Genomic DNA, 17,764 nt, shown 5'->3' on the forward strand with positions numbered 1-17,764 from the left:
TGTGGGCTCTCTCCTCGGGGGAGCTCCTCCCCCCACTCTTAGATCTCCCTTTGAATCCCTATGTCTCTCCTCACCTTTGGGTAGGGCACAATCTCCTTTATCTACAGCCTAATTCTCAATGTACTTTTTACTCCGGGCGGTAGGCATGAGAGGGAGTGGGAGAGGGATCTGGGCCCACCTCCCCCAGAGGAGGACTATTGGGAAATCATAAGGGATCAAGTCGCCACCAGCTCTATTTCCATTTTGGTAAAGGAGAACGCATATAAAGTATACTATAGGTGGTACTACACACCTGACAAACTCACTAAAATGTTCCCCTCTAGTTCTCCATTATGTTGGTGGGGTTGTGGCCAGATGGGCTCCTTTTTTCATATTTGGTGGACCTGCCCTAAAATATCCTCCTTTTGGAATCGAGTTAGGGCCCTCCTCTCCTCCCTCCTTCCATGCCCTGTCTGGAAAGACCCATGGTCTTTTCTTCTCTGTTACCCTCTGATTGATGATGATAGACAGTCTGCGAAATTGGCCTCCCATGTCCTTGCAGCTGCGCGATGCCTAGTAGCTAAGTCTTGGAACCCCCCACTATGGCGGCCCTGCGATCATATGTCTGGTTTATTGCCTGGATGGAACAGATTACATACCACCTGCATGATAAGGGTGATAAATTTCACCAGATATGGGCTCATTGGCTTTACTTATAACCCCATACTTCTTGTGCCAACTCCTTCCTCCTAAAAAGAACTCCCTGTAGTCATAGGTGGCCTGACTCTTGATGCTGTCTCCCTCCTCAGAGAATCTAAGTAGTAATCTCCTTTGAAACTTTTATTGCCCCTCTTTTATATATATCCTTTTTTTTTTTTTTATTATTATTTGTTTCTCTTCTTAAAAAGAATAAGATAAGGATAAGGAATTGTGTGGATAAAGGGAAGTGTGTTCTCTTTTATCTTCATTCTCGGTGGCGACCAGTGCCCCCCCCCCCCCCCCCCACATTATATTGTTATAAAATGTTATAGTTTCTTGAGTATTCTGGATAACAATTGTAAACTTGCCTTATTGACAGCCTCTGGCTATCTTGGATATTTGCTACTCAAATTCATTGACAGATGCCCATGATATGTACTGTTCTCTGTTTTTGTTTCTATTCCTGCAAATGTATTATTTGTTGATTCTTATCTGTACATGATTGCTATTTCTCAAAATAAATAGTTAAAAAAAATAGGATTTCAATACATCCTTAATTCTAATATAGAGTATGTGTTTTGATGGGCATTGGTAGGGTGCAAATCTTTTCTAATATAGGGTGCCATCACACAAAGTGCCCTGTCATAGTTCGCTAGCTGTAAGAGCACTTTGCTAATCAAATGACTAGATTATCAAATTGAAATTATAGACATGATTTGTAGAGTGGGTGGCTCAATGGTTAGCGCTGATGTTTTATAGTGTTGTGGCTATGGGCCCTATTTTGTCCAGGTTTCTAGCAGGTGCTCTCTTTCCCTCCCAAAGTTCAAAAACATACTGGTAAATTAATGTTGGTGTGTTTGTGTGGCAGAGAATTTAGAGTGTAGGCTCCACTGGGACAAGGGCTGATGTGAATGGTAAACATTCTCTGTAAAGCACTCTGTAATATATATTGGAAAAAATAACTTATGCAAATTATCATCTCTCTCTACACATCATTACTAACCAACAATACTTGATACACTTCAGGATTTCAAACAAAATAGAGTTGAAAATTATACTTCCTTATAAAATAAAAATGTAAAATCATAATTTTCCTTTCCTTCACCAGAACTGGACAAAGATGGGTTAATCATCCTTGCCATGGAAATGACAGTAAATTGCAAGTTTAAAAAAGGCCACTTCATACCTCTAAATTTTGGCATAACCTCAGCCTAACACATAGCATAGGGAAGCCTTGTGCCCAATGTCATGTCCAGGAAATGAAAATAAGTATATAAAATTTTCTTTTATCCTTCACATGACACTGGGCTCAAACAGGATCTGTCCAAGAAGTAACAAAGAATGCAGAGTGAAAGAACTGCTTAAAATGTTTATTAATTTGAACAAATAGATTTAAGAACATTAAAGCTAAAACCAGCTTATCAGTATCTATCTTGTGATGCTTATTTATTTTACAAGAGCCATACTTGCTAACGAAAGGCGGAAATTCCAGCCACAACTGGTGTGTGTTCACACCCCCGTGGTATGACGGAAAAAGGAAATTAGGGGGTAAATGTATCGATTAATGCAAGTCGCCGGAAATTGGCGAGTTTGCAGTTAAAATTTAAAGCGGCAATGGCTTTAAAGGCATTGTTTTGCGAAACACTTACTTAGTACTTTGATTTGAACCTTGAATGTTCAAATCAAAGTACTAAGTTAAGTACTTTATCCAGACCAGATTGTAAAAACTATCATTGTTTCTTTTGAGGGATCTCTAAAGTAATAGTACTCTAGAAATATTTACCAAACTCTCTTTTACGACTTTGGTGTTGATAATCCTGTCCTTTGTTACCTGCCTCTTAATTGTCAACAAGTCAAAGAGAAGTAGATTGAATTTGTATGTTTTAGTGGACCCTGAGAGAGGTCAGGGGTTCTAAGGGATTTTGTATGGAGAATTTATCATTGGGTTAAAGACCTGCAAGAACCATAGCATACTTGGTCACCGTGAAAGGATTATTTCCCCCACTGCCCTCTTTGAAAAATTATGTAGCTTAGTGGAAAACTCCAGGGGATGGAAAATATATCCATAAATTTTATTCCCAACATTGGGCATTTTTGAGTAAAACAGTGGTATATGGCATTCAGTGGCATGATCACGAAATCAATGAATTATACCCCATACAGCAATTCTAGCTGCCAGAAAACATTGTGAGACAAGTACGTTTTCTCCAGATGCACTTTTGATTTGTTTAAGAAGTAAGATCTGACAGACTGGCCTCTGCCTAAAAGGCCATTTTTTGTACTGGGCAAGATCAATGCTGTGCTGAAAGTTCCCTATTATTTGTTTAAAGAGAACTGTGGAATTGTTAGTTTGAACCTTCACTGTGTTGCCTTGAACCTTGCTTGTATGACCATTTTTAAGGGCCACGGTCCACACACAGCTGTAAGATGTGATGTCAGTGCCATACTCAAACCAAAAGTATTCATTAATGTGTCTTTAAAGTTGATATTTTCAATTTGAGTGAATGATTCCATCTTCTCTGCAACTTCATTGTTGGCAGTTTTGGTTGTAGTGATCAGTATTTTCATAATATATTGTTGGAAATTGAATGGCTCTCTGCAGGCTCCCATAAACTTGATATTTAAGCCTGGATGATGAATAGGTTTTCCAGCTTTATTAGGCAACTGTGATGTTGGTGTGTTGAGAATAACTAGATATGCTTGTTGTCACGAGCCACGGCGGTACTCACAGCCGCCGCGGCTCGCTTCCGGCTCCCGCTGGCGTCCCGCCGTCACCCTGATGACCGGGACGTCATTTCCGCTCTCTGCCTGGCCATCGCCAAGGCAACGGCCGGACGCCTCCTGTGTAGCGATGCGTCCCGGCAGTGCTGGAAGCCGGGCGCATGCGCGCAAATAGGCAGCCCTGCGGGCTGATTAATAGGGGGCTTGTTCTATTTGATCTGTGTCCTGTGGGTGTGTGCAGAGCTAGGCTCTGATTAGTGGCCACCAGTATTTAAGGCAGTGAGGTCTGCAGCCTCACTGCCGGTTATAGCTTCTGTTACCAGTCTGCTGACCTGCTCTGCTCCTATCCTTTGGATATTCTGTTGGATTGCCCGTGTATGACCCCTTGCCTGGATTTGGACCCTGCCTGTGTTTCTTGTGACCCCGACCTCTGGCGTGTTTGCAGACCTTCCTGTTTGCTCGTGACCCTTGACCTCGGCCTGTTTATTGGATTTGCTGTCTGCTGCCAGCCCTTGACCCTTGCCTGGACTTCACTTCGCTTACCTGGGTTCTCCCCAGCTGGTACACACTTCACGACCCTCTGTCAGTCTGCGGCCAAGTCTGTCCCCACCATCAGGGGCTCCAGTGAACACCTGACTGGCGGAGCAGACTCCGGGTTGTGCTGTACTGGCTGGAGGGGTTCCTAACACTTGCTTAAGGTTTCTGTAAGTTTGTACACATAAATCTGCTGTACCTCCAGAACTGCTAAAAGTACAATCATATTTATGTAAAAGTTCTGGAAGAGGTATAATACTTGTGACTGGTAATGATACCTCAGAATCTATAACTGCAGAAACCACAGATGACTTGATAAAACTGAGATGTGAAGGTAGGAATTTTAGCAGTCCAGCTTGGAAAAATAGTCTCATTGGCAGTTTTCAAAACAATGCTATGTAGGAAAAAACTCTTGAGTGCCCATGTTCCAAAAGTATAACTGTATCCTCTAAATTCTAAAATTAAGTCTGGTGTAGCTCCCTAGCAAGAGGGTGCCAATCCTTCAAGATTCAATCACAATAAAAACACAACAGAGAAACAGGTGTATGTTATTGATAAAAAACGAATGTATTAAAAATAGGATAAAGAACAAAATTAAACTGAAAATTTTCACATAAATACCAATAATAATGGTGAAGTCTCTCAATTAAATGTAATTCAATAGAATGCACAAAGCATATAAACAAAAATAAAACCACGGGTGTTTGTTTTTAGGAAACAGTCAGAACTTACTCCATGTAATTCTTCAGGACAGCATCCTTAGATAAGTAATTTAGGTAAAGTCTCATACATAGCGCTGTCTGAGGCGAATAACATGCATTGCTTAAGTGTAGCTTATTAGAATTTTATTGAACTAAATCTGACAATATAGGACCAATCTGAGAAGAGGAGAGAAACTATATACTCTCTCCAACCGCTCAGAAATAAAAGGAATCTACTATTTAATAATCCTTTTGAATATTGTATAATTTGCAATGTTTTTAGAAAGTTATTTTTATTGTCAATTTTTTTAAATGTTAATATGTATGATGGTGAAAAAACATTAGTGTTACCCCAGGTGTTTGTACTAATGGTGGGGATCCTTTGATTGGAGAATACATGTCAACACACCTATATAGAAACGGATTTATGAATGTGGGTTATCTTTGATTAAAGTCATGCTCTGAATGGTGAAATGCGTCTGAAAATTATCCTTTACATTACGATCGGGTCTAACAAGCAGGAACTTATTTGGTTATCATATTTTTAATAAATTAGATTTTTATTCATAAGATACTAATTTAAGTGCATAAATGTATCAGTCTAAAGCTGGGTACACACTACACGGTTTTCGTCCAAAAATAATCGGCTCAATCAGCCGATATACGACCGCTCGTTAAAAAGTCGGGTCAGTGTGTGCAGGGACACAATGGTCGAAAGTCTGCCCAAATGGACGATTGTCGCCTCATTTGGTTGATCATACCGTTTAATATTTTCGTTCCAATCTCGTTTCCATTGTGTAGTGTGTATAAACTTCTGACCGATGTGTACGAAATTGCAATCATTGCTCATGACAACATGGCTGTAAAAAGTCGCTAAAGGGACGTCCACTCTTCCCTTTATCTTCTAAAACAAGGCTAGTGTGTATGCAGTCCATGGACCGAGCGATCGGAACATCGATCGCATGTAAAATCGATCGGCATAAAAAGTTGGTGGAAAATTCTGTAGTGTGTACCCAGCTTTAGTGCACCTCTTTATCTGTTGTGTTTTTACTGTGGCTTTCTGTGCCCAATTTCACAGGTGTGTTAAGGCACTACTGACGGACAGCATACTTTTCCCAGCGAGTGACTCAGCGCTGTCTTGAGGCGTCGGTGGAGGAATTATTGACCTCCACCTGAACCCAAAAATGCAAAACAAAAATCTTTTTTTTTTTTTTTTTTTTTTTTTTTTTTTTGTTAGTGGAGGGACAGGAAAATAACTTGGGATGAGGGAGAGGGGAGAGGGGTGAGCATTTTTAAGTTTGTGATTTCTTGTCCTCCCCAAAGAGGAATTAACCCTTTCAGACCCTCTGCAAACACAGATGTGAGAATTTATTATTGGAGCATTAGGTAGCTGTGAAATTATAATCGCTAGCAGATGTATGCGTTTAAATTATTGGGTTTTAGTAAAAGAAAAGAACAAAAACAAAAAGCCCACAAGTCGAATAAGCTTGTTAGCACTAAGTGCCAGTTCATTTACTTAGAAAAAAAACTCATTATTTTGTAAAATTATAATAATTATAATAGAGCAGGGCCTTCTCACCTCTTTGTCTGTTTTACCCAGTTTGTTTATTAATTTACTATGTTTGTCCCCAATTGTAAAGCGCTACGGAATATGTTGGCGCTACATAAATAAACTATGATGATGATTATTATTATTATGGCTTGGTCGTGACAAACAACTGATTGCATCAGTGCCTGGGCTTATTACAGTGTGTTACTACACAGAGCCCTTGTACGTGAAACCAGCCACACTGCCTTACTTCCAGTCACACAATCTGACGTTTGCTGTTCGCCTAGACGGAAAAGAGATAAAGGGATTTCCACAGCAACCACAGTACCTGGCCGTAGCCAAGGGACTCGGGGAAACCAAACCACGCGAGATTAACCACCGGCCCACGCTGTAACAACGCCATTGCTCAGTATAACAGTGCTGATCCCCACCACACTACAGCACCTCTCACAGGGCAGGTGCAGTGTTCCCGCATGACACCTTCTGTCCCAGTCATGTCACACGGACCTGCCACAGAGTTCCCTCAGCTTACTTACATAGAGCCCTCCCACACACTGCAGCATCTCCCAGCATGCCCTGGGTCTGTGGACTACATTTCCCGGCATGCAGCGGGCTGCCATGTCACGTCACAATGCCTATAAGTGCCTACATTGTAAGGTTCGCAGCCCATTGTTACCCATGTAGCGAGCCGGGCGGATAGGGCAGTACAGGACAGGACGAGGTGGTTGCTCCTATTCATTTTCTATCCAACCTAGTTCCTTCTGTGGGGGGGAAAAAAAAAACAGCCAGTCATTCTTCTGTACCCCCCGATTCCTCGTCCTACGGTAGAAATAAATCAATAAACGCCCTTTGCTTTGTGACAGAGCTGAGCTGCAGTGTTCGTATCATACAACAACCTTCAGTGTGAATGAGATCGACGAGGAAATGAAATTAAAGCAATCTGCAGTAGCTCCTGCCCTAAGAGCCTCCGTGCACTGTTCTCTGTTTCACTAGTGTTCCTAATTCCACCAATCTCCCAATGCTCCAGCCATCCACACAGGCATTCCCGTTACCTATTTATTCTCCAGGCTCTGCGTTCCCCCACACCCTTCAATCAGCCCGGATCGTGACTCGTTTGCTGCACAAACCCCCCAACTGAAACATCCCCCCCGCCAGGACTCGCCCTTCAAACAGGGGGAAAAAAATCTAGATCGTCGTGCAAATTTGGGGATTATCGGATTCCAACCTAGAAGAGAGCTCGCCTTAAAAAGTATGTATTCTTAATTGAGTGCTTCACTTGTGTGAGAACAAGCTTCCCTATTGAGCCTGGCTTTCCAGGAAGGATGGGACTTTAAATACCCCCTCTGGAATGCTGGTTTTACTCTTTCGCCTGATTTTTACTTTCTTGTTTCACATCACTGTTAAACACGGATGGCAATATTGTGTGTTTTAATAAATGTTTCAAATGAAGGAAGTCAACATTGTAGAAGATGAAATGTAATTTTTACTATTGCTACTGTGTAGCCATCCGTTTAATTATACATCTTTCATGTATCCTCAGTAATCATCACTTGCTTTGCTGGATGCCTTTGGTAGATTTAAATGTTAGGCCGTTTTCATTATTCGATCTTGTTATAAATCAGAATACAAGTATGCAGTTTATATTTGTTCAGCAAGCTCAGTGGCAGCTTTCTTACTAGAGACAAACTAGTACTGTTCTAGACATCCACAGCTATACATATATAGGCAGAAGGTAGCTCTGTTTGCCCACTGCACTGAGTGAGTGAGATAAATTGTAAGCTGCTGCAGAACTTCTTGAGTAGCCCTGCCTATGATTATTATTTTGAGATTTGGGGGGGGGGGGGGGGGGTAAAGTAGAAAAATATGGACATCAATAATTCTTTCACAGTACACAAATCCCCATGCCTCTGTAAGGAGACTATCTTTACCATCATGATATCCCAAGTAATTAGCATGACATTACCCTGGGGGGGTTATTACCTCTACCCTCTGATTTAAGTATAAATTTGGCCTCTGGCTTTTTATGGCTGGGTAAGTTTTTTCAGTTTAAAGAGCTACAAGCAGCCTGGGAATGTGTAACCACAGTTTCAGGATTATGACCAGCAGTGTGACCTGGATCACAAGGGGTAATGTTTAATTGTTGGACTGACAGTGACGTGCAGGATGCTGGGGGAGGGAGCTGGCACTGAAGCTTCCTAGAAATGTTTAAAACTCCTTTTTATTGTTGATACAATTAATGACTTAGTATCTGTTTTCATATAACTACCTACTAGATGGAAGTGAGACAAATCCATTTTGTTTTTATGATGCTTGAAGGTGGCTTAGCCCAACGTCTTTATGTAAAAATTACGTGAGTATGAGATCATATATATATTCTCAAGCTATTATTTTCCTTGGGAACGAAAATTGTGAGTTACAATGTATTTCATGTAAAGAATTTATCCACATAGCCAAGATATAAATACACATACATGGCCTGCAGTCTATTAATGTTAACCATTGTGCTGTGTATTATTGTATTTTTGTATGTGCTTGAAATTGGGCTCTCGCAATCCATTTGTGCTTGTTTAAGAATTTCTGTTCATATGTAAGGTGTGGTTTTGGAGCAAAGAAAATGTTCTATTATGGAAAAAAAATATATTTAAATCATTTCTACTTGTCATCTGAACCTTTTGTTGTCCATGAAAAAGAAATACTGAAATGATGAGATCTTTTCTTGTCCCTAAACATTTACTGCTGGTGGAAGGATTTTTGCTTTGTAAGGACTTGAGGCCTAGTATTAATGTTGCAAAATGGATTCATTCTTGGCCCACACACAGTCTATTATTAAATAGACTTTGTCTATCTGAACTGATACTTGTTGTAAATTTTATTTCAGATGTTAAAGTACTTTTGGTCTATTTAAATCCACATTTCCCTGCCCCCTTCAGTGTTCACAGCAGCAATTGTTACCGCTTTATGCTTGACCAGTGGTCCTTGTAAAATGTGGCCGTAAATCATATTACTCTGGAATTTAAGATATTTCTGGGATGCTTGCCAAGGCTTAAATGTATAGGATGCAAGAGGACACTTTCATTGTCACCATGTAAAATATCTTGCAACACACGACATATGGATGGTGCTAGAAGTCCTTCATTTTCTTCACCTACATTATTTTTACATGCAGATGCTTTACAAGTAAATTACAGTAAGTTATTCTGCTTTGTCATTCTGTTATTCTGTCACTTTATTATTTACATTTTTATTCCAAAATAACCCACATCCTTTGGAGCAAAGAGCTGTGCACATTGGCAGTGATTACACACCACTGTTTCAACAACAAAATAACTGCTGTGGCAGCCTGTGTGCCCCCCTGCAAGAAGGCATAGCGCGCCGGGGTGTGCTCCCCCTGCAAGAAGGCATAGCGTGCCGGGGTGTGCTCCCCCTGCAAGAAGGCATAGCGTGCCGGCGTGTGTGCTCCCCCTGCAAGAAGGCACAGCGCGCCGGCGTGTGTGCTCCCCCTTGCAAGAAGGCACAGCGTGCCGGCGTGTGCTCCCCCTTGCAAGAAGGCATAGCGCGCCGGGGTGTGCTCCCTCTGCAAGAAGGCATAGCGCGCCGGGGTGTGCTCCCTCTGCAAGAAGGCATAGCGTGCCGGGGTGTGCTCCCCCTGCAAGAAGGCATAGCGTGCCGGCGTGTGTGCTCCCCCTGCAAGAAGGCACAGCGCGCCGGCGTGTGTGCTCCCCCTTGCAAGAAGGCACAGCGTGCCGGCGTGTGCTCCCCCTTGCAAGAAGGCATAGCGTGCCGGCGTGTGTGCCCCCTTGCAAGAAGGCATAGCGGGCCGGCGTGTGCCCCCTTGCACGAAGGCATAGCGCGCCGGCGTGTGCCCCCCCCCTGCAAGGAGGCATAACGTGCCGGCGTGTGCCCACCCCCTGCAAGGAGGCACAGCGTGCCGTCGTGTGTGGCCCCCCGTGCAAGAAGGCATAGCGCGCCGGGGTGTGTGGCCCCCCTGCAAGAAGGCATAGCGCGCCGGGGTGTGTGGCCCCTCCCTGCAAGAAGGCACAGCGCGCCGGCGTGTGCCGCCCCTCTGCAGGAAGGCACAGCGCGCCGGCGTGTGCCGCCCCTCTGCAGGAAGGCACAGCGCGCCGGCGTGTGCCGCCCCTCTGCAGGAAGGCACAGCGCGCCGGCGTGTGCCGCCCCTCTGCAAGAAGGCACAGCGCGCCGGCGTGTGCCGCCCCCCTGCAGGAAGGCACAGCGCGCCGGCGTGTGCCGCCCCCCTGCAGGAAGGCACAGCGCGCCGGCGTGTGCCGCCCCCCTGCAGGAAGGCACAGCGCGCCGGCGTGTGCCGCCCCCCTGCAGGAAGGCACAGCGCGCCGGCGTGTGCCGCCCCCCTGCAGGAAGGCACAGCGCGCCGGCGTGTGCCGCCCCCCTGCAGGAAGGCACAGCGCGCCGGCGTGTGCCGCCCCCCTGCAGGAAGGCACAGCGCGCCGGCGTGTGCCGCCCCCCTGCAGGAAGGCACAGCGCGCAGGCGTGTGCCGCCCCCCTGCAGGAAGGCACAGCGCGCAGGCGTGTGCCGCCCCCCCTGCAGGAAGGCACAGCGCGCAGGCGTGAGCCGCCCCCCTGCAGGAAGGCACAGCGCGCCGGCGTGTGCCGCCCCCCTGCAGGAAGGCACAGCGCGCCGGCGTGTGCCGCCCCCCCTGCAGGAAGGCACAGCGGCGCCGGCGTGTGCCGCCCCCCCTGCAGGAAGGCACAGCGCGCCGGCGTGTGCCGCCCCCCCTGCAGGAAGGCACAGCGCGCAGGCGTGTGCCGCCCCCCTGCAGGAAGGCACAGCGCGCAGGCGTGTGCCGCCCCCCTGCAGGAAGGCACAGCGCGCCGGCGTGTGCCGCCCCCCCTGCAGGAAGGCACAGCGCGCCGGCGTGTGCCGCCCCCCCTGCAGGAAGGCACAGCGCGCCGGCGTGTGCCGCCCCCCCTGCAGGAAGGCACAGCGCGCCGGCGTGTGCCGCCCCCCCTGCAGGAAGGCACAGCGCGCAGGCGTGTGCCGCCCCCCCTGCAGGAAGGCACAGCGCGCAGGCGTGTGCCGCCCCCCTGCAGGAAGGCACAGCGCGCAGGCGTGTGCCGCCCCCCTGCAGGAAGGCACAGCGCGCAGGCGTGTGTGCCACCCTGCATTTTCTCAGATCCCAATGCAGCAGTTGGCCAGAAACCAAAAATAAATTCCCATTAGCTCCTCCAGACGGTTCTCATTGTTGTGAATAGTTAATACTATTGTCAGAGGCACTTGAAAAATGTTAGGTTGTGGGTCGAACAGAATGTGTATTAAACTTTTCATTAGCCAAACATGTATCTACTTGAGTGTGCACCTTCCCAATTGGCAGATTTATACTTAACCAGTAGGATTCTGTAGCCCTAAGTGTGTGAGAGAGGGTGGCAGGCGGTCTATTTGATAGGTTTATTCAGAAAGGGGATTTAGCTGCAACCCAATGCATTTCTAAGCTAAATCTCAAACCTTCCCAAACTTATTTTACATATCTGTGATCCCACCAAATATGCATAATTGTACCGACTTTCAAAAATCTCCATAAGAAATGGAGGACAGGAGCGGGGGGCGGTTGTTCACAACAGGTGCAATGTTTGGGTTCTCTCAGATGTAAACTACCATCTTTTATTTTTTTTTTAGTTTTTGTCTTTTGTTTGTTGGCTTGCAAATGCTATTTCAGGTCTCTAATGATCCCTACTCACATCTGTTTCCTATGTGTGTGTGTGTGTGTGTATATTTTAGCTTTCAGGTTTTAAAGTTCCGAAATATACTTTGTTTATAAAAAAAAACAAGAAAAGAAATAGAAAGTAAATAACTAGCTGTTGTGCAATCTGTTTGTGCAAGAACATGCCTTGCCCTAGTGCAGTGTTGGCTAACCTGTGACACTGCAGGTGTTGTGATACTACAAGTTCCAGCACACCCTTCCAGCAATAAGCTGCTATATATTAGCAAAGCATGCTGGGACTTGTAGTTTCACAACACCTGGAGTGTCACAGGTTAGCCAACACTGCCCTAGTGCCTCATTACAGAGTGAAGTGGGCATGGTCACTTTCATTTTGAGAGCTTTTGTTCTAAAAATTAAAGGTTGTAGTTATATTTTTTTTTTTTTCCCTAAGAAACTATCAATTTCATTACATTCTTAATAGAAAAATAAATTACATCTACAATCTTGTGAGGCATTTAGCATTAGTCTGTGACAGAAATGTATTTCCAGACTCACCGGTTGGGAATTGCTGCCCCTGGGAGGCCCCTACCCTTGTAATGCAGCACTAGTTATAGTTAGATTTCATCACCTGTGAGACTTTTTGGCCACCTGATATCCTATTAAGGAAAATCAGAGTTAAGCTACTTTGCCAAAAATCCTGGCAATTTGAGAGTAATATTAAAATAAGAGCAAAAATCGTTCTGTGCATAGTTTTGGACAACTGTACTTTTCTTTAAATTGAGGTGGGAGGTTTTCACTAAACTGATCCACACGTGCACACACCTCACTAGACTTGGAGACTTAATTTTGTTTTATGTTAATTAAGTCTAAATAGTGTACCAAATGTGGTTATGTTAAGCGTGAGTGATATAAATAGACACCTCAGATGCTTCTAATAGAAGCACAGACAATGGATGCATATGGGTTTGTGTCCTGAAAAGGGGCTTGAATAGTTATAGTGCCCTGTAGAATCTGCAAAGCTCACTATTATAAGTGCAGCCCATTACCTACAATGTCATGTCTACCAATGTACTGTGTGTGTATATATACACATAAATGCTAATGTCTAATTAAAAAAAATAAATGTATTTTATCTGCTCCTTTGTATTAGTGTCCCTTTCTTGGTATATTTATTTCATTGCATTAGCAGCTGTCAATGTAGCATTTTATTTACATTAAACTGTAAAACAAAACACACAAAGATAATAATGCTGTTTATAATAATAAATGGCAGAACTGATTTTCCTGCATATGTATGTAGTCAGCCAGGCAAATCTGATTTCATTATGTGTAGCCACACCCCCACTTTTCTTCATCAGCCAATAGAGAGAAGGCAGTGGTGAAAAAGCAGACAACTTCAGTAAGTCTGGCAGTTCTGTGTGAAGCACAGATTAGTTTGGGGACTCTTTGTGGATTTAGTAGCTGGTGAGCTGATATTCATACCCTCCCACTTCCCATGGTTCTTGATTTAAGTTTGGATAGTTTTGATGACCTTTCAAACAACTAATAGTACCCTAAAACTGGGCTAATAGATTGCTGTCAGGTGTGGTGTACACCTGGCCACATAGTGACTTGGTTGTATGGTACATAGTTTGACCCCCACAAGTTAGTGGCCAGGTTGCAGTGATCTGGTTTTCCAGGTGACATGATGAACATATGTCTTTCTACACCCAGCTGCATTTCCATGTAGAACAATGACAGTAATGGGGGTCACCTCCATTTCCCACCATATATCATATGATTGAAGAACAATTGGACCCGATAAAAATGGAATTTATTTAGATTGACAAACTCTTACCATGTGTGAGCACCATAGGAACCAACATTTAGCATAGTGTGGGGATGCTCAAGTTACCCTCCCCAGTATGAGTGAAACACACCATGAACAGGCACGATTACTGGCTGCTGCTGCAGCATAAATATTTGGGGTAAGCACACATGTGGCAGACCACTAGAATCCAATTTGTTTTGTGCAGTGTGGCAATATATGGGCGGCCAAATTGCATGGATCACAATTCAGTGATCACGCAATTTGGCCACATGTTTGCTTGCCTCTTTGGGGTTGTTTAATGACCTTCCGCATAGGACAGCGTTGCTCGTTGGCTAACCTGGTTTTCAACCCACTGAACAATGTTTAGCTTGTTTATCAAAAAGATGTGTATGGCCAACATAAGTATCACTGATGGAATAGGCTGCATTCCATGAAACACATTTAAGAAAAATGACGTTCTGACCTCCACCTTGTTGTCATCACTATAAAACACATCAAAGAATTTTATTAGCAAAAAAGGTGAATAGGCCATGAGCAGTCCCAAGTTTTCTCCAGCTGCTCCTCTGTACTTTCCAACTGTCCCTATGCAGGTCTACTGTGCTTTTCCTCGCCCTTTAGGGTTACCTCATTGTCCTTTCTGTCTTTAACATTTTTCACTCCACTTCTTTTTTTTCCAGAATTTTTTTCTCCGTACCTTTTACCCCTGTTGCCTCACCCCTACCCTGCTGACTAGCTCCAGCCCTGTTGCCTCACCCCTACCCTGCTGACTAGCTCCAGCCCTGTTGCCTCACCCCTACCCTGCTGACTAGCTCCAGCCCTGTTGCCTCACCCCTACCCTGCTGACTAGCTCCAGCCCTGTTGCCTCACCCCTACCCTGCTGACTAGCTCCAGCCCTGTTGCCTCACCCCTACCCTGCTGACTAGCTCCAGCCCTGTTGCCTCACCCCTACCCTGCTGACTAGCTCCAACCTTGTTGCCTCACCCCCTTCCCTGCTGACTAGCTCCACCCCTGTTGCCTCACCCCCTTCCCTGCTGACTAGCTCCACCCCTGTTGCCTCACCCCCTTCCCTGCTGACTAGCTCCACCCCTGTTGCCTCACCCCCTTCCCTGCTGACTAGCTCCACCCCTGTTGCCTCACCCCCTTCCCTGCTGACTAGCTCCACCCCTGTTGCCTCACCCCCTTCCCTGTTGACTATCATCATCATTATCAACATTTATTTATATAGCGCCAGCAAATTCCGTAGCGCTTTACAATTGGGAACAAACATTAATAAGACAATACTGGGTAATACATGCAGACAGAGAGGTAAGAGAACCCTGCTCGAAAGCTTACAATCTATAGGACAATGGGAGTTGGAAACACAAGGGCATGTGCTACATCATATTGCACAATGGACCAGCCAGACTGCAAAGGTAAAAGTACTGAGTGGGCTGTGTGTGTTGCAATGTTGGTCAGAATGTTGTTGTCTTGCGTTAGCAGTGTAGAGGATGGTAATAGGGTAATCTAGGGAAATTAAGATGATGGTGGAGGAATATCATAACCTTGTCTGAAGAGGTGGGTTTTCAGTGAACGCTTGAAGGTTTGAAGACTAGAGGAAAGTCTTACTGTGCGTGGGAGGGAATTCCACAAAGTAGGTGCAGCCCGGAAAAAAATCCTGTAACCGAGAATGGGAGGATGTGATGAGAGTGGAGGAGAGACGTAGATCTTGTGCAGAACGGAGGTGTCGAGAAGGGAGATATTTCGAGACAAGTGAGGAAATGTATGTCGGTGCTATTTTGTTGATGGCCTTGTATGTTAGTAGAAGAATTTTGTATTGGATTCGTTGAAATACAGGCAGCCAATGTAGAGACTGACAGAGTGGTTCAGCAGAGGAATAACTGTTTGTAAGGAAAATCAGTCTAGCCGCTGCGTGCAAAATAGATTGTAGGGGTTCAAGTCTGACTTTGGGAAGACCAGTAAGGAGGGAATTGCAGTAGTCGATGCGGGAGATGATGAGTGCATGAATTAATGTTTTTGCGGTGTCTTGTGTCAGATATGTGCGTATTCTGGAAATGTTCTTTAGGTGTATGTAACATAATTTAGATATATAGAGTTGATGTAGGGAATAAACGAATGTTGTGAGTCAAGGATTACACCTAGGCAACGAGCTTGCGGGGTGGGATTTATGGTCATGTTATCGACAGAAATAGAAATGTCAGGCAGGAAGCTTCTGTTTTTGGGTGGGAATATTATTAATTCAGTTTTTGAAAGATTGAGTTTGAGTTGGCGAGAAGACATCCAAGATGAAATGGCAGAAAGACAGTCAGTAACGTGAGACAACACAGATGGTGAAAGATCAGGAGAGGACTAGCTCCACCCCTGTTGCCTCACCCCCTTCCCTGCTGACTAGCTCCACCCCTGTTGCCTCACCCCCTTCCCTGCTGACTAGCTCCACCCCTGTTGCCTCATCCCCTTCCCTGCTGACTAGCTCCACCCCTGTTGCCTCACCCCTTCCTTGCTGACTAGCTCCACCCCTGTTGCCTCACCCCTTCCTTGCTGACTAGCTCCACCCCTGTTGCCTCACCCCCTTCCTTGCTGACTAGCTCCACCCCTGTTGCCTCACCCCCTTCCCTGTTGACTAGCTCCACCCCTGTTGCCTCACCCTCTTCCCTGGTGACTAGCTCCACCCCTGTTGCCTCACGCCCTTCCCTGGTGACTAGCTCCACCCCTGTTGCCTCACCCCCTTCCCTGGTGACTAGCTCCACCCCTGTTGCCTCACCCTCTTCCCTGGTGACTAGCTCCACCCCTGTTGCCTCACCCTCTTCCCTGGTGACTAGCTCCACCCCTGTTGCCTCACCCTCTTCCCTGGTGACTAGCTCCACCCCTGTTGCCTCACCCTCTTCCCTGGTGACTAGCTCCACCCCTGTTGCCTCACCCTCTTCCCTGGTGACTAGCTCCACCCCTGTTGCCTCACCCCCTTCCCTGTTGACTAGCTCCACCCCTGTTGCCTCACCCCCTTCCCTGTTGACTAGCTCCACCCCTGTTGCCTCACCCCCTTCTCTGTTGACTAGCTCCACCCCTGCTGACTAGCTCCACCCCTGTTGCCTCACCCCTTCCTTAGGCTCAGCCTGTTTCTCCATGAATCCCCTCCCTGCTGTTTTATCCTCCCCCATAACTGCTCACTGCTGCCACTTTTCGCTCTGGCTGTGCCAGCTTTCCATATACTGCTCCTTCTGTCACATCACACTGATGCAGCTAATCAGAGACCGGCACTTAGAAGTCTGTGGTGACCACTGGAGACCTTGTACCTTAATGCACATAGCCAGGCCACACTTCATGAACATCATCATCATCCTCAACATTTATATAGCGCCAGCAAATTCTGTAGCGCTTTACAATTGGAAATAAACACAGTAATAAAATGATACTGGGCAATACATAGAAACAGAGTTAAGAAGACCTTGCTCACAAGCTTACAATCTACGGGACAAACCACTTGTAAGTAAAGACAGGTAAGTGATTATACACACAGCACATTTACCACATAACCTTTGCATCAAATGAAGATGCTACAGTATTAATTTTGAGAACAAAATTGAAAAATTATTTTGTAGCGTTCATCTGTGCCCTTAAACCTCTGACCTCTACCTGCCCTGTGGTTGTCTTGCTTGTAAACGTTTCTCATTAATTTTCACGTTGGAAACTAAAACCAATTGACTCAAGAACTTTAAATGAGAGTTTTACTACTTTAGAACCGCCTTCATCTCCGCTATTTAATGGAGTCCCTGACTCGCATACAGGGGATCACTTGTTCTCTCTACGGTAGGGGAGATCCCATACTGAAGCTCCAGTTGAAAGCTATAAAGCCATCATGTTGGACCTCCCCTCCTACGGAGATGGCTGAGCAGTACTGAAGGTGATCGACAGAGGTAGAAAAAAATCCCAGTGCACAGCAGTCCTAATAATAAAAAACTAAATGTATGTTCAGATCAATGTCTCATTTATTAAAATAAATTAAAACCGTATCCTTAATGGTATACCGATGAAACATAAATACAGTGTCCACATGGTATTCTTCCAATGTAGAAGATCAATAGGCTGCCTTGGTGATATATGC

General features: G+C 45.3%; 1 protein-coding gene across 1 annotated transcript in view; it reads left to right on the forward strand.

Moving 5' to 3' along the window:
• Positions 1-6,627: 6,627 nt before the first annotated feature.
• The window catches only part of CSRNP2 (cysteine and serine rich nuclear protein 2), a 49,763-nt gene continuing 38,626 nt past the window's right edge, over positions 6,628-17,764 (forward strand). The window contains exon 1 of the mRNA XM_075199320.1: positions 6,628-7,432. The gene's annotated coding sequence lies outside the window, so the exon portion shown is untranslated. The remainder of the gene's footprint in view (positions 7,433-17,764) is intronic.

The sequence above is a fragment of the Mixophyes fleayi genome, chromosome 2 (assembly GCF_038048845.1).
Source record: "Mixophyes fleayi isolate aMixFle1 chromosome 2, aMixFle1.hap1, whole genome shotgun sequence".
Taxonomy (NCBI): domain Eukaryota; kingdom Metazoa; phylum Chordata; class Amphibia; order Anura; family Limnodynastidae; genus Mixophyes; species Mixophyes fleayi.